The sequence below is a fragment of the Pinus tabuliformis genome, chromosome 2_2 (assembly GCF_031772625.1).
Source record: "Pinus tabuliformis cultivar Carrire ecotype Pingquan chromosome 2_2, CPIR1, whole genome shotgun sequence".
Classification (NCBI taxonomy): domain Eukaryota; kingdom Viridiplantae; phylum Streptophyta; class Pinopsida; order Pinales; family Pinaceae; genus Pinus; species Pinus tabuliformis.
In genome coordinates, this window is record NC_142300.1 from 1,171,394,291 (window position 1) to 1,171,421,074 (window position 26,784).

The window sequence follows — 26,784 nt, forward strand, 5'->3', positions numbered from 1 at the left end:
ATGAAGGACCACGTGCTTATAGGGAAATTCATTGGCTTCTGGCCAACGGAGAAAGCCCTGCAAAGATGGATTGCGGCCAAATGGAAACCTAAAGGACATGTCACCTTGCAGCTTGGTCCCAAAGGTTTCTTTACAGCTATTTTCAACTGCTTAGAAGATCGTAATAGAATTCTAGATGGTGGCCCCTATTTCTTCAACTCAGCGGGCCTGTATCTAAGAGACTGGATCGAAAGATTCAATCTAGATAAAGAAGATTTCAGTTGGGCGCTGGTCTGGATTCGACTGTATTCCCTACCTTTGGAGTACTAGGATGAAGAATCAATGAAAGACATTGGAAATGGACTTGGCAATTTCATAAAGGTAGCAAAAGAAATGAAACTCTGAAGGTATACCTCCTATGCTCACATTTGTGTCTACATGCATCTAAATAATGCACTTCCAGATTTTGTAAGTCTCTACCATGATGATTTTGAATGGATTCAGCCCATAGATTATGAACATGTTCCATTCAGATGCAGGAAATGTCATGCCCATGGACATCTTTTCCGCGATTTCCCCCTCAATGCTACCACCAAAGCCAACAACTCCTCAGAAAAACCGGACTCGGAAGGGTTCACCAAAGTAGATTCCCAAAAAGAGCACCACGAAAAACCCATGTCAAGCCTCAAAATTCCTACAACCAACACATTTAATCCATCAACTAGCAACAACTTTTATATCCTCGCCCATACAACCTTGGACGACTGTGAATCCCCTATCTAAGCTAAAGATATACCCAAGTCTCCTTTGATAATCCACACCTCAGACATGAGGAAAAGCATGAAGTCACCCGTAGATATGGCAAGCCCAATTTCCAGTCCCAACAAGGAAACCAAATGGTGACTGAATGGAATGGAAATTGAAAACCTAATCCAAGAATCAATCCACACAAATGACTTAGCAGTGGAAAATAGTGAACCCAAACATATGGAAGAGGAACTAGAGAGTATTTACATTAGGGATCTAGATATATTTAGCCTTGAGCAAGCATGTAGAAAGAAAGAATTTGAAAAAATACTGGATAGACAGTTAGAGAATTTGGAGGTAATTATTTCAAGAGAACATCAGCAACGAACATTAGGGATACAACCGGAGAGTCAATAGGAGGGGAAAAACCTTCTAAAAGATACTAAGAAACGAGGAAGAAAGACAGATCTACAAAGAACCATCATCATAGGGGAAATGTTGGTGGAATCAGGAAGATATTTCAAGTTAACAAAGTACTACTGGCTAAAACCCAATATTGAATCATGAAGCTTATTTCATAGAATTTAAGAGGGTTAAACAGCCTTGTGAAGTACAAAATGATCAAAAACATGATACAGCAGGAGAGACCACAAATTTTCTTCATGGAAGAAACAAAATGTAGCAGTAGTACACTTGCTAACATTCTCTCAAAAGCCTAGCCAGGGAGCCATTCAGTAGTAGTTGATGCCTCGAGAGCTTCAGGAGGATTGGCAATAGCATGGAACACACAGGCTATTTTGCTCACTGATTTCCATGCCAATCATAATCTTATTCAAGCCACTTTTCATATCATAGGGACCAATGTGCATGGCCATCTCTCAAATGTATATTTTCCTCAGGAAGCCATGAATAAATTGGCATTACTGAACACATTAGTTGCTCTCAATTCCACCAGAATCCATCCTCTTTGGATTACAGGTGGTGATTTTAATATGATTACTAAGCTTGAGGAGAAGAATGGCGGTCGAGTCAAATTAGACATGGAAAGTAATCACTTTAAAGAGTACATACAAAACAATTGGCTCATTGATATGCCCTTTAATAATGGCATGTACACCTGGAACAATAAAATATTAGGCTCACAACAAATCGCCTAATTATTGGATAGATTTTTGCTATCTGACAATGCCATCGATTTAGGAGGAGACTTCTCTGCCTCTATCCTACCTCTTTCCGGGTCTGATCACTAGCCAATATCTCTACAATGGTAAAGTCTTGGCAACTCCACAAGAAGACCCTTCTAGTATGAAACTTTTTGGCACACCCTCCCAGAATTTAACAATCTGGTCAACTCAAATGTATCACAAATGTATCAACTTCAGCAACGGCTCAAAATTCTCAAAATTCATATCAAGAAATGGAATCAAATGACATTTGGGAATATATTTCAAGCCAAAAAAGCTCTGGCCCATGAAATGATGGAACTTAAGCAAAAAATAATCAATGAAGGAAGGACAGAAGCACTGGTAGAGAAGGAACAAAGACTTCAGAAACAACTGGATGAAAGAACAAAGAAAGAGGAGATTCTTTGAAGGCAGAAGTCCAAAATAAGATGGCTAAAAGAGGGAGAATGGAATATGAAATTCTTTCACTGCACCACCATACAGAGAATAAGGCACAACAACATCACTCAAATATAGAATCCACAGGGAGAAAAATTGAAAGCGCACAAGGATATCGAAAGAGAGCTCCTCAAGCATTTCAAACAAGTTCATCTGGAACCGCATATCAATCGAAAACCACCTATAGAGTAGATTCTCCAGCATATCGCAAAAATCATAACAAATGAACACAATCAGCCACTGCTTCATCCAGTAACTCTACAGGAAGTTGAATCAGCAATGAAACATCTCAAAGAGGGGAAAGCTCCAGGCCCAAATGGTTTTACATCCAACTTCTTTCATAACTTTTGGAAACTCATTCAAATGGACATATGGAAGGTTGTGGAAGAATTAAGAACTCTCCATTGGTTGCTTCCTTCTCTAAATGTTGCATTTATTACTCTCATCCCTAAATAAGAGAAGCCAACTTCACCAGATTAGTTTAGTCCAATAGCGTTGTGCAATGTTATCTATAAAATCATCTCCAAAGTCATTGCTTCCCATTTGAAAACATTTCTTCCATTTCTAATCTCGCTAGCGGGTTATGTTGAAGGCAAGTATATCATAGACGGCATCATTATGACCCATGAGATCATTCATTCTTTAAAGCATAACAAAAAATCAGGTATGCTTCTCAAAATTGATCTCTCTAAAGCATTTGACAAGTTAAGCCACTATTACATCCAAAAAATACTTATTGAGTTTGGTTTTTCGTCTACCTACGTTAGATGGGTTATAAATATTGTCTCTTCTACTTTCTTCTCCATTTTTGTAAACAGTATCCCCTTTCAGCCATTCCACCCATCCAGAGGTATTCGCTAGGGAGATCCGCTCTCTCCCTTTCTCTTTGTGCTAATGGATGAAGTATTAGGATGAGCTATAAAGACTGCCCTTCAAACTCAGCAGCTCAGAGGAATTTCTCTTCATAATTTCCCAGCCATCACGCATCAGAAATTTATGGATGAAATCATGTTGTTTGTGCATCCATCTATTCAGGAAGCATTAATGTTTAAAGCCATTCTTGATGATTTTTCGGAAGCCTCAGGAGCTAGAATCAATACTTCAAAATCCCAAATCTTCTTTTTTCACACCCACCCCACCACTCAATCCTCCATCATTCACATTCTAGGATTCTCTAAAGCCTCTCTCCCCTCCAAATATCTCAGAGCCCCTCTAATTGATTCAATGCTCAAACATACCTCTTAGCTGTTATTCCTTGAAAAACTTGAAGTCTGTCTAGCCTCTTGGACCTTTAGAACCCTTAATATGGCTAGTAGGTTGGTGCTGGTTAAATATGTTCTACAATTGATGCCCCTATATATTTTCTCAGTTTTGGCCACACCAAAATGGGTACTTAAGAGAATAAAAAATCTACAGAGAAAATTTCTATGGGGATCCACCGGCCATAATAGAAAATGGGCATTGGTCAAATGGAACACAATTTTCCTTCCCAAAACAGATGGAGGAGTGGGACTCAAAGATCCTCACCACAACAATGCAGTTATGGGAGCAAATATATGGTGGAAATGGCTCTCAGCTCTTTATACACCATGGGCCACTCTTCGGACTGCCAAATATGCAAATAACATAACGCCAAAATATTTAGTTAGACTTCTAACCGATGAAAAGGGCTCATTGATCTGGAATGAAGCAAGACAGTAGAGCGCCCTGATACAACAGCATAGTTTTTGGGAAGTCAGAGATGGTAGCAACACCTACTTCTGGGTTGACTCCTGGCAACAAAAATCATGTCTCAACAATATGTAAAATCCTCCACATACAGTTGATTAGGCAACACAACAGTAGGAAAAAGTAAATCAACACTGGACCCCAGTTATTAATCAGGGATACAGACAATGGATAACTGTAGAACAAATTATAAAACAAGGCACAGAGAAACTCCACAATGAGATTAACACAGAACTCATTAACAGGAAAATACGATTCTCAGACAAGAAGGATATACTAAGATGGGGATATACCCCACGGGGAATTTTCACTACTAAGGAGGCATACAACCTCATGACTCGAACTCAGGACTTGAAAGATCCCATTTGGGACAAAATATGGTCTCGTGGTATCTGGCCCAAGATCTCTACCTTTCTCTGGTTGTTATGTCAAAAAAGGATACTCACTTGGGACAACCTAAGAAAAAAACTTCCACGGACCCTCAAGATGCCCTAATTGCAACCAACAGGAAGAGACAATACAACATCTTATGGACACATGCTACCTAGCTAATAAAATCTAGGAGAAAAAAGAATTTAGATGTCAAAGAAGTGGCAGAGAAACAGGGGATATCACCAAAACCATCCGGAACTAGAGAATTGATCCTTACAAAAGTAGATTACTAAACTTTCTATGGAAAATTGTACCCGGCCTTCTCGTTTGGACTTTATGGAAGGAAAGAAACAAACGCATTTTCAAAAACCAAAGCACCCCTCTTGAGATCATATGGAGTAATCTATGTAACACTCTGTAGGAAATGATGGCACTTCAAATTTGGCATGAAGAGGACGTGCCTACCCTTCCTCAAGAAAGGAATATTTGGGAGAACTAGCAACTTCGACTTACCAGACTCTTGAGCTCCTCAAAAACCTCTCTCATATTCCTAGTGCATCAAGTAAATGGCAGCCTCCTCCCCAAGGAATGATATAATTAAATTTTGATGGAGCATCCAAAGGAAACCCAGGTCTCAAGCTCTTCTTTGGATTGATAGGCTGGGATACGAATAATTCAACTGAACTAGAAGGATTATGGCAAGGACTTTTTTTAGCTCAACAGCATGGTTTTTTTCCTATAGTAATAGAAGGAGATTCTCAAATCCTTATCAACATGGCCAATCAAATCCTCCAAGGCACTCCTGCTTACAAAGTAGCTGACATCTGGAGATTAGCAGCTAGATTGGAGATCATCGAACACTGGCTCCTAATTAACAGAGCTATCACCTTCCATCATGTCAAAAGGGAAACCAAGAAAGTAGTAGATCTCCTAAAAAATCTGGGAGTGGATAGTGATCGAGGCTTAAATGTCGACTTGTTTGATATTATAAATGATAGATCTCATCTACAGGAATGCATTGACCTATTGCGGCATGAGGTAGAACTCCCAGATGTAGGTGAATAAATGCATTGTCATAGTGTAACAAAAAAGGGATGGCAAGTGGCGAAGACAATTGTTCGGCCACGCTTCCCTGCAGAACTCTACCATAGGAATTTATGAAGATTTAATGTAGTGCGCAAGACGATGTAGTCTTGCTCTGGCCGTTAAGATGATTCTCTCGAAGTGCTTCCCCCATACTCATTCTCCTCTGAATCTTATCTCTCTCCCTGATGCCACAGAGCCAAACCTGTGCACGATTTTAGGGATAAGAGGCCAGCCTGATTTGGACGAGACTGCCCATTATCCACTCAATCTCCTTCATAGCCTATGCTCTGATACTTCAGACCTTCACTTTCGCACTGATCTGAATACATTTGCTCCTTTGGCCCCCCCCCCGGGCAATTCCGCCGCTGTCTCCGCCCTTCCACATCCCAGTTGGTTCCATTCAAGCCAGTTTAGCATGCCTCAGTTGCGCCATCGAATGCACTGCCGGAGGGGTGGCAGCAGAGGTAGAGTAATTTGGCCTCCATCCCAGTCCCACTCGGAATCTACCCCCTCTGCCACTTCTTCCCCCTCTTCTGCAACTCACTTCATAGGACGCTATCTTGCCACCTGCAACAAATGAGGACGTGTACAGATGGTAGGTCTGAGGAGTGATGCAAAGGATCCTCAACCTCCCAGCCATTCAACCCAATTTCAGTTTTGATGTAGTCTAGACAGGCCATGCATAATTGCCATAATTTTTGTAGCATTCAAAGAAATACCTCAAAGCACGTATGCCCCATCTAGCCATATCCTGAAGAAGACAGTTGCAGGCAAAAGGAAAGCCCCTAATGTCAGCTCAGGGAAACACAGAACTCAGGAGGACACTCAAGAACATAAAGGTGTAGATCATGGAGTAAATACCCCAACTCGAGCCAAGACGATGGAGGAAGCACCGAGAGTTCAACAGGTTGCGGAGGATGAGATGGAAGAATACCAATTTCTGATTGTCGAAGAACCTCCTCACTCCAATGACACTTAGCTGTTCCAAGCTTACCCTCCTGCCAAGTCATGAGCTCACAGATTCCCATGTCAGTGGTCCATTTTGTCGTTTCCTGTGTGAAAATGTTGTCAGCGGTCTATTTTGTTGATTACTGTATGCAATTGTTGTTAAATTTCAATGTGAAATTTGATAAACTGTTCCAGGCTGTAACCCCTGCGTGGGCAGCAAACATTTCAATTTTGGACTGGTTTCCCCATTGCGGGCAGTCAATTTTAGAAATAGGTTGTTAAACAGAGCTTATTTTGAGATCTGAACTACAGAGGCCAGTGCCTCCTTGTACCATTTTGTTATATCAATAGATTTAGACATATTTAGAAAAAAAAAGGGATACAACGACAATAGTAATGGGGAAATCACTAGTATTATAGGGACTTAACACAACCTACAAGAAATCCTCTATAATTTCCTTTTTTCACTCACACGATCTCCTCTCTCTTTCTCACTAAGAATATACATATGCAAAGCCAAATTACAATTCCCTCATATATAGGAGGGATTGCCTCCGAGGGAAAATAACCCTAAACCAAATATAACTTCTACCATTAGATCATCCACCTAGTGAATGACTCAGAATGACTATGAAATTACAATATTTCACAAGGCAATTTTCAATCTATTTTTATCTTTGGGAGTGCTACCCCTGAACCCCCTAAAATTGTTGTCGCCCCCCATGGACCCCCCTAATAAGTATCAAACGGGTGGCGTCATCACCTTGTTACGAATTGGGGTCCAACATGGTGATACCTATGAATAAAGAAGATAATTAAGTACCAACACCCAACAATTAATAATTTGTAGGGTATCCCTTGGATAATTATAAGCTCAATTTCCTTCCCTTATGAGGAAAATTCCTTGAAAAGGTATTAAAAATTAAGTACCATTGTTACCAATGATTGTAACAATTGGACCCCTAATACAACATCATCTCTATTGATTTGGATCTTAATAATGAACATCCAATAAATACTCTCTCATATTCAATTTAAGAGTATGGAACTTTATTGAACAATATAAGGTATGTCCATCTATAATTATTACTTGAATTTTTAGTCTTGTAAATACAAAATAATTGATAAGTTCAACTAATTTGTAATTAATGAATTTATGTATACTACCTAAATCAATCAACATTGTTACATTTTTTCTTTTGATATATCCTTCTACCTTGATGGCTTGTGGAGTAGTGATGTTGATTAATTCATGAGAAAATATTATTGTAGTGTTTTCTAGCTCTAGTTTTGTGATAGTTATAATTATTGATATTTTTCCTCTTCACTCTCTATGTATAGTAACTTCTTTTCATTGTATTTATGTCCCTTACTGTGAATTTTATCATAGTTGGAACATAGTCTCTTTAGTATTTTATAATGCATTTGTTGAAGTGTCATCCTTATTGGTTGACTAAGGTTAGAGAGGGAACTTGATGTTCTCTATATTTGTTAGTTTTTATGTTCTCCATAGTTGTTGTTGACTACTCTTCTAGCAGCATATTTTTACTTTCAGCTTTCCTTGCCATACTTTAAGCATGCTCTACAATTTTAGGTTGAAACAGATGAACCTTTTGTTGTATTTTTCCCTTTAAGGTTCCCATAAAAGGTCTAACAAATTATCCTCCGGAATGTTTTTTACCATCATACTTAACTCTTGTGATCACTAAATCTACTTTTTTAATTCAATCTCTTTGACATAGATTTACCAATTGACTAAATAATAAATTTCTCTTAATATCTCCATAATTTCCTTTCAATTTCTCCATGAAAATGGACCAAGATACAATAAAATCCTTTTGGATTTCATAAAGCCATTGATACCATAAAATTTGATATTTTTCAAAAGACAAGGTTGTAATACTTACCTTTTGTAAGGATCACACATGGTGTAAATAAAAGTATCGTTGCATATATATAATCCATGGTATAGGATCTTTACCATGAAACTTTCCCGTATCTTTTGACTAAATTAGTTTCATTATGCCAAGTTGAGCATTCGATCCTAGTCATGAATGATCATGACTCTATGATGTTCATTTTTCATAGTGTGACATTGTTCTTTTCTATGATAGTTTCATTTCATCATTAATACATTAAGTTCACCCCTTATCATCATTACATTATTCATATCTACACCATTATACATAAACATGTGCAAAAACATAGAAAGAAACAACATCACCATAATCAACAATGTAGTGGAACATAAAAGGAACTATAGAAGAAAGAACACACACATATAGAGACACCAGGATTTGTCTGACACCAGGGAAAAACCCACAATGGGAAAAAACCTTGCAAATATTCTTCTTCTTAGATCGTCATCAAATGATGCAGCAAAAAGAGAGTACAATGATCCCTAACTTTATATATGCAACAAAACAATAATGATATTCATGAAGCATATCTAATCATGTTAGGAATCATAATCCTCATACTGATGGTTATAATGTGTTGTCACGAACTGATGTCAATTGTTGTATACTGTTATCACTGTGCCGCACACTGCTGAGCACTGTTGTCAATGTCAATGAGCACAATACATATGTATTACAGTAGATACTAACAAATCAGATCTATAGATATACAAATATATATAATTGTAGATAGAAACCTAGATCTACCATATCACTGAAATCAACTGAAGTGAAGATGTGAAAGCCTAGATCTGAACTTGAGTCGCTCTCATCAAAATTGCTTGTGCACGAACAAAATACTCTGGTCGCTATCGCGACCACTGTATGCGGGCGATTGTGACTCCACGGTATCTCTAAGGAAGTATTTATGTGTGAAACTATGGAGAAACACACCTAAATCTGAGAGTCTCTCTTTTAGAGTTGTTGTGCAAGTGACTTAGATGTCCTGGTCACTCTCAGGACAACCCTGTGTGGGCCACTGGGGACCCAAACCTTCTGATCTGCCTCTAAAGCCATAGTCACTCCCATAAGCCTCTATTCCAGCATCCAAGAATATGTAGTTTCTCTCATAGGCTTATGTGCTAGCATCGAGGGACTAGAATTCCTTGTTCTGTACCAGTGACTGAGATCCAAAACACCCTAACCCAAAGCAAACCTTTCGCCTATGATTTTGGACCCTTGAGTGAACTTCTTCCCTAAAACCTATGCGAACCAAGAAAAAAGAGAAGAGAGTATGAATCCAAATGACCTTGAGGTCTATTATATTTATAGACTTTCCTTATGGTTCACTTGGGGTTAAGATGTACCGACGCAGTTACTCATGTGGTTAGAGCCGACCCATTCCATAATACACGTATGAATAAAATAATTCATAACTCAACTTCCTATTTACCAAATTGGGTGATATTTAGGTCGATTTTAGTCCTCTCAAAAAGAGGAATCTAATGAAATAATTATTGCAGTCATTTGAGCTGTCCAAGGTGAAATTTTACTGCAGTTGCAAAAATTAATGCTCCCTTTCAACTAGGGAGAATTCCACCTACCAATATCTGTCCATCGAACAATATATCATCACATATCATATTTTTCATGTAGTCACCAGACCATGTATATCACAAATCATCATTGTACACATCGATCTATCCTTTTCTTATTATTTTTTATCTCTTTATTTTTCCTACTCGTATGTTGAACATTCTCAAATCTAGAAGAAGAAGAATCTGTTACCGAAGGGGAGCTCAAGCTACCACCCTTTATCCATCAGGTTGCTATCTGGAATCTCTGTCGATGGGCTACTACCCAAATCACCATCAATCATCATTGGAGAGCATACCATCATGGGGCACACCTCAACCTGGAATCACATTAGGGAGTAATATCTTCCACCCATACCGAGCAATAGGATAACTCATCATGCAAGGGAGTACACCCTTGACCCTCGATCATAAAGGGGAGTACACCCTCGACCCTATAATTTTAGCACGGAGCTTAACCTTAACCCATCATATTTCCTACTGATCTTCCCATCGATGACCCATAATAGACATGTGGTAGAACACCGGCATCATAATCTCCTTAGATTGTACACCCCAACCACACACTCAACACGTTGACCGAATGATGAGTAATATTCCCAAAAATCCTTTCTTGTGGGTATGATTCCAAATGGGATATACTCTGCAAAGACTAGACAGGGGAGTAAAACCCTCAACCTTATGTATAACATATAGGGGTAATGCACTATTGTCTACAGTTCCCACAACCCCAAGAGCCCTTATCCCTCAATTCCTCACCCTGGTAGCTCAAACAGTGGGGAAGGTTTGGACCAATATCCTCGATCAACGTTTCTCTCATAACACTCAAATCTAGTATCTTATTGTCTCAATAGCACTTGTTTCATGTTCATACAAAACATCAAATCAAATATCATGTCAGATCATATATAATCATATAAATCACAAAATGATACCATAATCATCCTCCCTCTCAAGGAGGTACCAACCACCGGCCTGAGCTTGTTTCGAATAGCTGCATTGTCTCAATATACGAGAGTATCTCAGTCCCAACTATATATATATATGTATATGTATATGGGATTCTCTGTTATCGTAATATGAACATCTCATATCTATATCATGCTTAGATAGCTCTCTAAGGAGCTTCCTCGTCCTACCTCGTAGTTAGCCATCGTAGCAACATCATGATCAACCTCGATCATGCTATGGACCTCGCATCCAAGATATCATGGAATATCTCATACTAAAGCAACATCCAAATGTTCATATCAAAAATAATCTCAAATATTAGCAATACATCCTTGTAGTCACGTATCATAGTAGAAGTATCTCAACCTCAAAAATAGAATATCTCATGTAGATATTTCAAAGCATGCCCAGTTGTAACTCTATGTGAGCGAAGTAGCTCAATCAATAATTTATTCAAGTTCTATGCACATCATATATATAGATGGATGTTCAAAATGTGCTTCAAACAAATGTCAGATGCCATGTCAAGTTCAACAACATCTTTGAACTTCAAATCGAAGTACCCAAGGATTTGAATTTGCATTATACAAAAAAAATTGCAATACCTTTGCAATATGGAATTTATTTCCCAAATTCCATAAATTGATTTATCATGCCATGATACATCATTTCGAGCTTCAGAAGCCATATCCCTCTGATTTAGATCATTAGAGGCTCTTTACCTGTAACAAGTAGATCATCACGGTATAAAAACCAAAATGATAATCAAAGCCATACCTTGGAACTCATCATCCTAACTTCATCAAATAACTTTCATATATAAACATATCTGGATTGCAATTCTCTAAGAATAATGCCTTGCTAAGGCATCGTAATCATCCTTACATAAATCCATGTTGTATCATCACAACGACAAAGTGATCCCATTAGAGTTTAGAACCTAGATCATGACCATTATCAAAGTCATAAATATCATAGTATCAATACTTTCAACCAGGAGACAGTTGGAGCTCATATCAAGTCATGACTTCATTTCTTACTATTCCAACAAGTTTTCATCAACCATACATTATCAATTCAAACTTTATCAAGTCATTCTCATAATCATAATACAAGTCATTTTTGTCAGTATGTGCAAATGGACACATCAAGGATGATTCATGCTAGTTCCATTTTCATGTTGAATTACAACTATCAATATCTCAACCATTTTTCTAAGAATAAGGAGGCCAATATCCACACAGGTCATCAGGCCCACATAGCATCAATATAAGGGAAAATCAACAATTGTCAAATCAAATCATCAAGTCAAGTCCAAATTCACTATCATAGAGAGATCTATAATCAAAGCATATCTTAGTCACCAATTCAAATTTATTTGAAGAATCATGACAAAGCACTGCACATATATATTAGTAATCCAAATCATGCCAAATTCACGTATCACAAACATAGTGACATATCTATATGTATGTCCCAGTCACCTACAAACACAACTTCAATCTGCATGTTCATGTTATGGAAAGCATTCAAGATTTTCTTGCTAATAGATATTGTTTTTATCTGGAATACATATATGGTACTCACATCTTCCAGGTGACCATCTGATTTCATGCATAATGCTTCATTATATGATAAAAAATTTAACTCAACAATTTCATAAATCAGTTGACAATGGAAGAATATGTCAGAGACACTTCGCTTCAAAATTCAAACAACTTCATAAAGCTTCAGATGATGGTCAACTATAGTCAAACCCCTATACACACCCTTCAGGCTAGCATGGGAGTATCTTTAGCTATCTGGACGTTGTTTAGGCCTTAGGATGTGTGCATCTAGGGACAAGATCTCCTAGATATGTGACTGCATCTGGAGAAAAAGCCATAATTTGTGTACAGGCTTGAGATCTGAGACTCTGTTTTAGATCAATACTCTCAGAAGCACATAAATCATAAGTCAACAGTACCTAGTGCAAATAATGGTTTGAAAATATGTTCTCCCTATCACTGGGGATCTACTTCATTCATGTCATTAACTTGTCTCTACTAGAGTCAAGAAACATCATATCTTGTTAGATCATATATGTATATATATATGTCATCGCTATAAGCCTCATGACATCAATCTTTCATCAAATATTAGACCCAAAGCAGCAGATAGATGCAACATCATATCTCAAAGATTAAGAACACACTAGCTCTTTATATCAAGTCACTCCATCATTTATATTAACCATATGCCATCAAGACATGACTATAAGATATCTACTTATCAATCATACACTTATACCTTTCACATCAATGTTACCATGCTCTACATGACCAATGAGATCAAATTATGTCATTCAATAAAGATTTATGAAAAACAACAAGAGTGTCAATCACTCTTTCCATATGCTTTCATCATGCTTGTCACAAGCATTACCAACAGACTCATGTATAAGAGTCAATGAGTTATCCTTATATATGAAGTCCATCATGACAAGTATCAAGAGTATCATTTGCTAGAGTTGAAGTGCTAGCCTTCTTTATAGGATCACGGTATATAGATCATCAAGTGTATCAACATTAGATATCCTTATAGAATTCAAGAAGATAAAAAATGTTCAACACTAGGTGCATCTTTTCATGATAGGAAACATAGATCCAAGTCAGTTTCATGTGCATGTATGATCCCTTAAAGAAAGAGATATTCTCATCATTCCTTAGGGCTTACCGTGCCAATAGCTGAAACATACCAAGCATACCTTATGGTATTACCTATGCACCTTTTCATTAGACATAGGCATCTTGAAGCACTTTGTCATCTTTTCATCAAGTACCTCTTTATCGTTTTCTAGATCTTCATCTCAAAATGATCCTCAACAAGGATCTACTCATCACATCTCACCAAGGAGGTTAGAAACATCCATATACTCAAATACATATGTAGTAAGTACAATAAATAAACATAATCCTCATATCTATAAGTCTAACAAGTAAGAAGCATCATAAGTAAAGAAGTACTTATCTTCAATGGGAGGTGATCCTCTCCCTCTTGAACAAATATTCAAGAGCCATCAATGTCCATTGTCCATATATAAATTTTTCCTTCAAGTATCTAACCAGATCTTCTAGGGATTATCCCATATAGGGCTTCATTGAATCTTCATCAAGTGCTTTACATAGACTGTGCTAGAGTTTCATACATCAAATCTTAGGTATCTACCGTAAACCAGGGTTTTCTCTCCAAACCTAATGTCATAGAGTCCATCAAACCCTAATCATCAAGATACTTAGGGTTATCTTCAAACACTAGAATTCTTTTAGATTTCCACCATCCTTTTCTTGCTTCCATCAAAGGTGTCATCATTGGGGTGATATCCATGAATTTTCTTCAGCCCAGCTCTGATACCATGTTAATTTTTCATAGGGCAACATTGTTATTTTCTATGATAGTTGCATTTCATCATTACACTAGTAGAAAGTGGGAAATTAGTGACTAGGTGACTAAAAACGTTAGTCACCATAGCTTTTCTATGTGAAATACTACCAAAAATGAGAAATCTTAAGTGACCCCACCTAAAATGACTAACATAAATGACTAATTTAGTCTTGGGTTAAAATATATGACTAGCTAATAAGTAATACAACTGAAAATGACTAACGTGAATGACTAATTTAGTCTAGGAACAAAATCCTTGATATCCTAGTTCTTTTTTCATGTTGGCTTTACTAAAGTTGATCTCTTTGTTGGTGGATTAAGGGAATCCAAGTAACCCTTATCTACAACCCTCTATCTCTATCAATATTATTAGGGTGTTTAATATTCTCAAGGGCCTCTCTCACTTGCCATTTATTGTAATGGTCTTCTTTTGCTGCAAGCTTAGTGCCCTCAAGTTCAATATGATGACAACAAACCCTGAATGGTCTTGAGCAACTTTCACAACATTCAGTTTCATTGTGTGCAATCTAGGGTTTGTTGTTGCAAATTAAGAATGGAGATTGATCATCAATAAATTATGACTAATGTATATGAAAGTTATTGAATAGGAACCTTGAAATTGTTTGACATTTTATTGTCTCTTGTTCGACCTATTATGAGATTTGTGGTAGATATTATTTCTTATTTAGAGATCCTCACATGTTAAGATCTTGGTTTATTATTAATACTAAGGACATGTTGTCCTTTTCTTTTTTCAAGGAAAAACCAGGTAGGAAACCTAAAGGATGCTTTCCCACATTCATGGATGACATCCCCAATAAACTCATTGACATAAAATAATACATCAAACATAGTGGGATTTAAACTAAGCACTTTCTAGCACATATCTAGCCAAATGCCCAACGAAATCAATACAACTAGTTAAACTTGCCCCTCCTCTTGACATATTGTTCTTTTTATTAAAATACTTGGTTAATTAAAAAGAAATATTATGTACCCCACATCCAACTCTAATACTATATGAAATCTCTTACCTTACTATCTCATTATTCAAATATTAAGAAAAAATACATATGAATCTTATTGACATTTATCATTAAACCAAATCTCCAAAATTTAAAATTCTATTTAAAATATATATTCTATAACATTACATTACTCCCATCTTCTTGATCCCAAAAATTAAAAAAACCATTTTCCCATTTTTCTCACAAACCCTCTTTCTATTTTGCATTATCATATATTATCTTTCTATTTTACATTATCATATATTATCGGCTTTTACTACTCTTTTGTGAATCCCAAAGATTAAAGAAACCCTCTTTCTATTTTGTATTATTGTATATTTCCTAGTGTGAATGGACCTAGGATTAGGATATATGCACAACCTAATACCACTTGGGGTGAGGAGATGCATCCATATTGAAAATTAGAACACGATAAATGAGGAACAATGAGGGAAAATAAAACTTCATACAAAAAAATCACATTGCATACAAAACACATCACATTGCATGGAATGAATGAAAAAATAAAAAATGGAGGAAGAGGAAGAATAGAGACAGAGGCGGGAAAATTGAAGGAGGAATATCTTCTTGATCGAAAACCAGAAATCCATGCTCTCTTCTGTCATTACAAAGAATTTTACTTTGGAAGATATTTAGGCACATGCGTAATCGACTGGAGTTCCAAGCGCGTGACTTTGTAAGAATTACCCTATTAGCTTATCTTTTTCTCCATGCACACAGGTTTTTCATATCAAAATTTTCACCATCATTGATCCTCGTTGAAACTTCGATGCAAAAGACAATCCTTCGATGCAAAAGACAATCCATATGTGTTCTAAAATTTCTTTATGCAAATTTACAATTAAAATAAATTGCATGGACCAATGAATAGGAATTGTGATCAAATTTGTAAAATTGATAATGAGAACAAGTGTCTTTTATTTGGTGAGCTCCTTCCGTGCAAGGACTCCTCTTGTGGGGCACAATGCCGCTGGAATTGCAGGGGTCGATGAATCTGAAAAGGCAATTGCAAAAGGGAGCTCACTAGAGATCAGGAAGAGGCTGGTGCTGAAGGCCTTCTAAATAGGATTCATTATCGACATCCAGCTCTTACTGAGGTACTGGTGGTTTAATTTGGAAAGGAAAGGGCTTACTATTTCTATTTTAACTGTTTCATTTTTGGAAGCCAGAACCTTTCCCTTACATCCTCGCTATTGGCCCATTATCTTAGACTGTCAGCAGCATATACGTCCTTTTCTCCTTGTCTCCTTCTGAACTTGCTTTAGATTGGTTTTGAAGCATCATCCTCGGTCATGTTTTCTGTCCTCTCTTCCAAAATATTCCATATCGCTATCATTTTCCTACTGGCTATATACATTCTCTATTGTATCATTTGCGACAAGCTGAGACTTTTTTTACTTTTTCAAACATTCTTAATGTATCTTGTATCGATTTGGCTCTTGACCCTGGGACCTGCCTAGAAATGACTAATTATCTTATACTTTGGAGGAAGTGGATTGGCTTTTTCACCATATCCCATCCTTGTAAAAATTTTGGGATTAGATGTTGCAATAGATGGTGGACATGTATGGGTTGTTGATGCAATGGATGATAGTTTGGCTACATCCACATTCATGCACTAGCGGTTTTTGATACACATTTTTGGTTTTCAATTCTTTGGGTTGTTCGGGTGGTGCATGTTTTTCGGTGTCCCTTGCCAGAAGAATCCACCTATTTCCATTCCCGACAATTTTCAAATTTGTTAGATATTGATTATGTGAGGTTGGTGGTTGTTCTACCAGGCACAATTTATTGGGCTTGTACTAGTATTGAGATTCTCCACAAGATCTTAGCGACTGGTTTTTGTTTTTTGAGGCAGTTCTATAGGTAGCTTTGTTGGAATACTAGACATTCCATTTTCTTTCATTAAATTTCCAATTCGAGATTTGGAACGACGGCAGGGTGGCTTCTGGGATCTACCTACAATGGGTATCTCTCTCTATAAATTTGTCATTCAACGAGACTTAGGGTACTACGGTCTGCTTTGCGAGGCCTTGCTTATGATTTTCTCTTTTTCATTATCCTACTTCGCCTTGACATTCGATCTTTTGCTTACCTAGCACGCCACTTTGAGCTAGACCTGTCCTTTCACTTTTCATGCCCCACTACCCCTAGGCGTATGGATCTCTCAGACCAACATAAATCTGACACATTGGAGCATGAGGCATCTATACATGCAACCCTTGCTGCTGAATTGACAAACATGGCTCCATATAGATGACCCACGTGGCACATAATGATCCACTCCACATTCCCCCTCCCGATACCCATTTGTCATTTTCGACGCATGCAGCTCCTCTCCATCCCGATGAGAATAACACTCATTTTCATTCTCCTGATGTAGACTGTCCACTTGTACAACATACAACTCATCCACACCCTATATTGCATCACGCTCCTCCTTTGGCAGCTAAGGAAAAACATCGAAGCAGAGCGATTGGGACTTCTCCTCAGACAAAGCTTCTAGGTTTTGGTTATGATGTCCTTTTGGATTGAATGATTAGTATGCAAAAACATGCATTGGTGGGACACTGGTATTTCCCATACCTTTAGGAAGTGAAGATTCCAGAATGGGTATCTTCATAGTGGGAAATGCTTCTTGGCTACACTCCTATGGTCAGTCGACTTATGAACTCATGGTATAGTTTCCACTTCCTACATTATGAGGATTTGGAGAAAATTCACAAAATACCATGGGTTCAGGGACATAATTTCCTTTCTCTCCACCCATGGTATATTGGTTTCAATCCTCTTAGGGACACTCCTAGAAACAAAATGATCTGGGTGAAGTTGCTTGGGCTTCCCATTGAATTCTGGACCAGAAGGGTTTTGACGGACATTGGAAATTCTATTGGAAGGTTCATATACATTGATCCAAAGTGTTTAGGGGCTCGAGACAAAAGAGTCACTTGGATCTTGGTAGAATTGGGCTTCTCTGTGCACATAGATTTGGCCTGGGAGTAGATCCACACCCATCAGAGATTGGATTACTAGAGCATTCCATTTCATTGTCTTATTTGCCACCAGACTAAACATCTCATGGCCCATTGTCCTCGGTGACTCAGTAGAAGGGAGGCTGATGGTGGGCACGCTTGTGGAAGGGGTGGTGCTGGTCGAGAGGCTGATGATTGACACACCCATGGAAATGGTGGAGCTAGTCAAAATTTTCATATACATCGGTATACTCTTTCAGGTACCTCTCCTAGCGCTAATCTCTCATCCCTGATCAACATATGAATGGGCACCCAATGTCCTCCTCTCCCATCACCTTACCCTCCTCCCCTCGATCCTCACCAATTGGTACGACAGACCCGTGTCTACCTAAGACTGCAGTATCTTCCCCGCCTCTGGAACCTTCCCTCTTTCCCCATCGCTCCTCTCCTCCCATTTTTCCTCACTCCATATCATCCTCGCTACCCGTATCATTGATGCCCCCTAAGTCTCTGGTCCTTTCTAATCATCTTACAATTCTGCGTAACTTAGAGAAATCTCCCCATACTCGCAGATTGTGCTATGATTGTTCTCCCCTTATACCTCCTTCACCTGACTCCTCTCCCCGAAATTCAGTGGGCAGCGACATTGAATTTCTCCTCGTAAACCCTGCACTCAACCTACATACCTTGTCCATCCATCAGGGACAAACAAAGCAATCCCCTTCCATTAGTCCCACCTTGGCCCTTAATATCACTATCCATCATAGTGGGGTGCGGGGTAGTCGACACTTTCGTGGACGCCCAAAAATCAAACCCGTCCAATTCCTTGGATCCTCTGACCTCATTTATATTCCCATTTGCACATCCTTTGATCCTCGGGCCCTTAGCGCAACTGCGCTCGGCCAACATGGATCATGACTTTGTGTTATCCCTAAATCTGTGGGGTCTAGGGGACTTGAACAAATTCATTTCCCTCAGAGATCTCTTCTCCTCCGATTTTCCCTACATCATTCTATTACAAGAAACTATGACGAATGCTCATTGGGTTCTTGTATACTTCTGGAAAATTCTCCCTAATTGACATATGGTGACAGTCGACTCTATGGGCCTATCTGGTGGATTGGCAGCTTTATGGGATTTGCGTTGGACATCTTTCCAGGAATATAATTGTTTTACAGGTATTTTCCTCTTAGGATGTCTCGAGGGACTTATTGGTTGTTTACATATTTTGACTTTATATGCCCCTTACTGGGATCATACTACACTTTGGGACAATTTGGATGCTTCATACCTACTCAAGATAAGCTCTCTTATTGTTGTTGGATATTTCAATGCCATTGTATCATTGGAGGAACGTTGGGGCTCACATTGCAGAAAAGATCCCCTTGGGAATAGGCTCCAAATGATTTTCATTGACAACAACCTAATGGAAATTCAATCCCTTCCCATTGTACCCATATGGCATAATGGCTGGGATGGTCCCCAACATATTGGCAGGTGACTTGATCAGTTTTTGGTCCATGAAAACCTTGTAGAGAGATTTGGATTCCTCCATTTTGATTTCCTTAAGATATATGTCTCTAATCATATGCCCATATTGTTATTTCAGAAGTAAGAGGAAATGCGCTCGGGTATGCCCTCCAAATTTAACAAAATCTGGCTTGAGGATGAAAAATTTAACACATTGATTAAATCCTTCTAGACAATGTCGCACATGGCATCAAATATTTCACCCATGCATGCAATACATGGGAAACTTAGGGCCTTAAAATAGGAGGTCTGGAACTCGGAACGAATAAAGAAAAGAACCATGATAAAGGATTTACTTAATATCAAGGAGGAATTGGAGAGACTCAATCAGATCCTGGATAAGGGAAACCCATCCCTAGATCTCATGAACAATATAAAGGAGTTGGAAGATAAAAGGAGGAAAATATTGCATATACAGGAGGTCACCTGGCACTTGAAAGGTAGAGCACTGTGTCTTAAAGAGGGGGACATGAACACTAAAAATTTTCACACTTATGCAAACTATAGGAGGCACATCAATTCAATTTGGCAAGTCAAAGACTCTAATGGCAACATGACACATTCCACTTCAGATGTCGAGAAAGAAGTTGTTACTTTCTTCTAATCTTTCTGCAAGGCGTGAGGGGGAACTCAGATAGAGGACAAAATTTTGGGTTCAGACTCCTATCGCACCATGTTTGATCCAGATAAAAATTTGGAATTATATATTCCCATTGATCTAGAGGAAATACATAATGTACAAAAACCTTTTGTAAAATATAAATGCCCCAGGCTAGATGATTAGACGGTTGAATTCTTCACACATTTTTTTGATCTGGTGGGGCTGAATTTATTGCAAATGGTTGAAGAGTCTAGGATTTGGGGAAACATTCTAGGGGCCATCAACTCCACATTCATTTCACTCATTCCGAAGCAGAAGGAGTTGGAATCCTTTAAGGACTATAGGCCCATATCCATGTGTAATATGATTTATAAGCTTATATCCAAGATCATAGCAGTTCGACTAAAGTTGACTCTCTCTACTTATATCTCTCAGGAATAGTATGGGTTTTTGCATGACAGATTGATACATGATGATGTTTCCACAACCCAGGAATGCCTTCATTCCATCCACACGAAGAAAATGGAAGCATTGGTCATGAAGGTGGATTTACAGAAAGCGTTCGACTATGTATATTGGGCTTTCCTACACATCATTCTCTTAAGGCTTGGCTTGGATATGAAAAATATAGAGTGGATTATGGCTTGTGTATCCATTGTTCAATATGTTGTAATCATAAATGGCTATCCCACTAATTTTTTTGGTGCAGGAAGGGGACTACGTCAGGGCTGCTCATTATCACCCCTACTTTTTATTCTAGTCATGGATGGCCTCAGCCACAAAATCAAAGCTGCTAGAATGGAGAATCAATTTACTAGACTCACCTTGGGTCATGGCATAAAGGTTACACAATATTTCTGTTGATGCCATTATGATATTCGAAATGCTTTCCAGGTTGAAATGGACCACACTACACTATATCTTTTGCAGGTTCGGTAATGCTTCAGGGCTTATAATAAACAAAGGAAAATCAATGTTATTATATGTTGAAGGTCAACAGGAGGAGGTATATCACATTGCCAACATTTTTGGCATGGCCACACAATCTACTGTTTTCTATCTGGAATATCTGGGTTTTAACATCAAACCAAACAATTATAGAGTAAATGTTTGGTTATGGATTGCATATAAGTTTCATAGGAAAAACTTTGGATGAGAGCATCGTTTCTTGACTCTTGGGGGAAGAGTCATGCTCACGCAATCAATTTTGCATCATCTTGCAGTTTACTGGGCATAGCTTTATTGTCTCCCTGCCACTTTCATCAACAAAATATGTCAGATTATGGCAAACTTCATCTGGTTTGGCTCTAGAAAATATTTCAAATATCATCTAATCAGATTGGATAAACTCACGATTCCAAAGAAATTTGTGAGATGGGGGATCTTAAACTTAAAAGTATTTCGATGAGCTCTATTAACTAAATCTCTATGGCATGATGTATTTGGAAAATTTCTATGGGGAGACATCATTCAAGATAAATATATGGGACGCATTAAGGTGAAAGTGTGGATGTAAGATGGCATGATCGGGAAATCGACTGGATCTTCCATTTGGACAAGTTTCAAAAAAATCAAAATATGGCTCCTAAATCACACTTGTTGGTCATTTGGCTTGGGGAACAACATTATCATAGGTAGATATTGGATTCTGGGAGTGGAATAGGATCCATATTGTACAAGTGATTTAATTGCCAGATTAAATTCCAGAGGGATATTTTACCTTGCTCAGGTGATAAAAACATGGAACGGTAGCTTTCCAGTCTGGAAGAAAGTGGAGGAATTTGGATTGATAGGTGTCATAACAGTGGCTTGGGATAGCTATACTAAAGTTTTGTGCAGATCACGCATATGAAAAAATGATGAAGGAGACCAAATCACGTGGGATGGCCTACTGCATCGGGGGTCCATATCTGTTGCTGACACATACCTCTTCATTATTGGTATCTCATACAATCTACAACACATATGCTGGTTCAGGAAATTTTGGAAAACACAGGTCCCGTACAAGATTATATTATATACATGGCTTGCTTGGAAGGATAAGACACTAACTTGGGAGAACCTAAAGAAAAGAGGTATATACAAACCTGGTCGATGTGTACTTTGCAGGAAGGCAGCAGAAACAAATTATCATATCCTATTCAATTTCCCGATTGCTGCTCAGGTATGGTTTAGGATCTCAAACATATTTACTTTCCCTCTATTGGTTCATGACTCTATAGATTATTGTTTTCTATGGTGGAAGGAGAACTAGGGATTAACATGCCATTCCCCTTGTAATTTTTTGGGAAATCTGGAAGGCCAAAAATTCCATCATATTTGATGATATTCCTCTCAATATAAATAATATTGTCAACAAAATTGCATTTTGGATGACATCCTCGAAGCAGAAGTAGACAGAGGATAAAGCAATAGGTTCCAGAAAATCTACTCCACACATCAACTACCCTGCAAGATATTTTGATGGAGCTACACAAGGTGGCTCATGTGGATGTCGAGCATGGCTTCGCGTGAATTCAAAATAATAGTATAAAATATTCTGGCTAGGGGGAAATTGCACAAACACGCGGGCTGAGATCATCACACTATGGGGTTTATTATGGTTTGCTAGGTTTCTGGACATTCAAAGCATCCAGATCTTTGGGGACTCACAAGCTCTTATCAACAACATGAAGGGTATTTCTATTATCTCTCATCCACATCTATAGGGATGGATCCGTCACATTGAATATCTTAAGATGTTTTTTCATCACATTTCCTTTCAGCACATCCACTGGGAGCATAACTCCATAGCAGATGCTATGTCGAAGATTGGTATTTCTTTTGCGGTGGAATGGATAAATTTCACTCTGCTTATCGATAACAACATCATCGCTGACGATGAAATCATTGCCCTGAGTTGATAATCCATTTTTTTTTTCATCTTTAACTTTTGGCTGAATCTGTAAGGTACGATGGTTCAGAGAGCACATTGATACACGCTGACACCCTTTCCTATTTTTTGATTTGCATACCTCGAATATACTATTTCTCATGTTGTTGTACATATGAAATATGATTAGTTTATCTATTGTTGTTAGATGGAGGTATTACTATGTTCATGTCTATGGGAATTGGGACTCATTCCTCATTGGACTGTGCTTTCTGGCACAATATTGCCACTTTGTCACAAAATGTATATGGAAATTATGGTGACTTGATGTACTGGTATTATTAATAAAAACCAACATTTTTTCCTTTTTAGAAAAAGTAGTGATTTCTTAACTATTGCATTTTTTCTTTGGTATGTAATCCCTAAATAGTGTATACCATGTGAACCTTTAAGGATCATGGGAATTTGGTTACCTAACATATATAGTCCTGAAGGGCATAGTTATCCTAGGAGTGAATTAGGGGTTAGAAATTAGAAGAGCCCAACTTATTTTAAGCACTTGGATTATTTGCAAGCAAGTGGCCCTTCATCCCTAAGATATGAAGCTTCAACAATCTAAATAAAATGAATTGGTATCCATGGTCTAGTTTTATTATGGCAATTCAAAGTACATATTTATTTTAAAGTTAGATTTATGAAACATTGAGAATAACTTTAACTTCTAAATGTTTGATGTTATATAGAATTGCAAAAACCCCAATAGGTCAATGGGAAAATTCTCTAGAATGCAAGAGGATTCATGGGTTTCCTATCAAATAAAACATTTTAAAAATTTAAGAACAGTTATGCAAAGAGAAATTGAGTAATTGTGAAATGATTGAATGGAACAGAAGTTGTACTAAATATTATTCTACGAGAACAAATAAAGGCATTGTTAAATGGATTCAAGAAGGAATGTAAAACACCAACTGTTACAAAGGAAATCTAATTTAATCTAAACACACATTCACTACTGGTTGTGGTTAATTGTGTTTATCTTGGGCAACGAGGAGGAATGATTGTTATCCTCCCCACCCAGGTTAAACTCCAATAAGTGATATGTTGAGCTCATATTTACACTGATAGGCATCTCTTCTTGAAAATGGTTAGGTCAACCTTTGTCTACCATTTTGACTTTGGGCTAACATGCGTCCCATGGTCTGACAATTACATGTGTACTCATCCATGAACTTTTATGCCGATGGCCTCCACATATTTTTATGTTAAAAGAAAACTGCAACTTTTTTCATCGTGGTCTCTGATTTCTCAACCTACATAATCATCGTAACCATAGTGTCTTTGCCCCCTAAGAAACAATTTCTCTTGCTCTCTTGCTTATTCTTATCCCACAATAGTCTCTACAACTCCTGTCGCTACATCACGAGTGCTCAACCCGAGACAAATTATTGTGGGAGATTAGCTTAAGAATGATTTATTTTGGTTCCCAAGATTGGATAGAGATGGGAATTTAAGAACATACATTCAATCAAAGACCATGTTGGTATTTGATTTATACATGTTTTCTATCTACTTTATTGATTTCTAGAAGCTTCCTGATATCTGTGGTTCACTCAGTATTTGTAGGTGAGGAGGGACTTTCAACTACTAAGGTGATGCTATATTTAATGAATTCCAACCCAATATCAGATGGAATTCAAGGAAGAATCTTGTATGCAGAGCTTCAAACCAATTTCCGAAGCTTGATGGGGTGGATTATTTTGCAAATGTGTACAAGAATCCGAGCTCCATCAACCTTGAGAAATGGAAGAACTCATTCATGTTGAACTATTCTTGTGCTACGTCTTTCTTCTGGAATAACTCTCGAGGGTGTTACCATTATTAGTAGATCAAATCCCTGAAACAAATATCAGATCAGAGCACTAGGGCATCTATCATGGGTTTGTATTGTTGTCATGGTTTTTTCACTAGGATTTATTGCATGGAGATATAAGGCGAAGAAGAAAATGGTGAAGCACAAGTCTAAAGAAGATTAATTTCTAGATAATTTGCTAGGCTTGCCCCATAGATATACATACATGGAGTTGGAGGAGGCCACATGAGGATTTAGTATGCAACTTGGGGTTGGTGGGTTTTTAGTTGTGATTGAAGGGAAACTTGCCACTGGAACAAACGTTGTTGTGAAGAAACTAGGTAACACTGATATAGGGCATTTGTATTTCCGTGTAGAGGTGGCAAGCTTGGGAAGAATTAGCCATGTAAATTTGGTGAGACTATTTGGGTTTTGCACTGATGGCACCTATAGATTGTTGGTGTATGAGTACATGAGCAATGGATCTCTTGATCACTGGTTGTTTTGGTGCCCTTATGACAATAATCCTTCACCATATCTTGATTGGAGAAAGACATACAAGATCATCCATGATATGGCTTGGGGATTGGCTTTCTTGCATGACAAATCCAAGGATAGGATTCTTCATTTGGATGTGAAGCCTCAAAATATTCTGCTAGATGAGAATTTTGGAGCCAAACTTGTAGATTTTGGGTTGGCCAAGTTAATGGACAGGGCTCAGAGCCACTCATTTACTCGTGTCAGGGGACTCCTGGGTACTTAGCTCCTGAATGGATTCTACATTCTTGTGCCACAGACAAGAGTGATGTTTACAGTTTTGGCATGGTTTTGTTAGAAATAATCAGTGGGAGGAAGAATTTAGACCTGTCCCAACAGGAGGAGATGGAGTTTTTTCCTTCATGGGCAATTAGTATGATTCAAGAAGGAAAGATCAGGAATGTCGTTGATCTGAAACTGGGATATCTGGTAGACTATGAGTGGAAACAGATAGAAAGATTTATCATAATTTTATTTTTCTGTATTTAGGAGGATGCAAAAGTAATGCCTTCAATGAATAAAGTGATCATGATGCTGGAAGGACATACTAAAGTAGAAGATCCACCTCTTTGCATTGAGTTTTTGATGAGAACCGGGGCTAGGGTTTCTTCTCATCCATCACAGTGGGAGAAAGAAGGCACATCAAGCAGTGTTGCCACCATTTCTGTCTCTTTCTATGCAAGGTGAATGCAAATATTGTTGGAGCTCTAGACAATATTTACTTTGCCTCTGATGTGTAGTTGGCCAATGTTTTTCTTAGCATGATTCATAAATTTTCTTGTCTGACATTCTTTCAAATAAATTCCAGTTGGCATAAAGATGAAAGTTTGAGGAAACTGTTATCCACATTCTTAACATTTATCATATAATGCCCATCAGTGCAACTATATGGGAAGCATAACCCATTTTTAAGTTTCATGGAAAACTTGGTCCTTTTATTGATTCAGTGAGATGACATATTTATCCTATAATTCTCATGGGTGCAACTAAATGGTTACCATAACCCATATTTTGGTGTCGTGTAGGGCTTGGTCTTTCTATGAATT

At 37.9% G+C, this 26,784-nt stretch overlaps 1 pseudogene; it reads left to right on the top strand.

The window, feature by feature from the left end:
* On the top strand, window positions 1-26,425 carry LOC149197625 (putative receptor-like protein kinase At5g20050; annotated as a pseudogene).
* The last annotated feature ends 359 nt before the right edge of the window (window positions 26,426-26,784 follow it).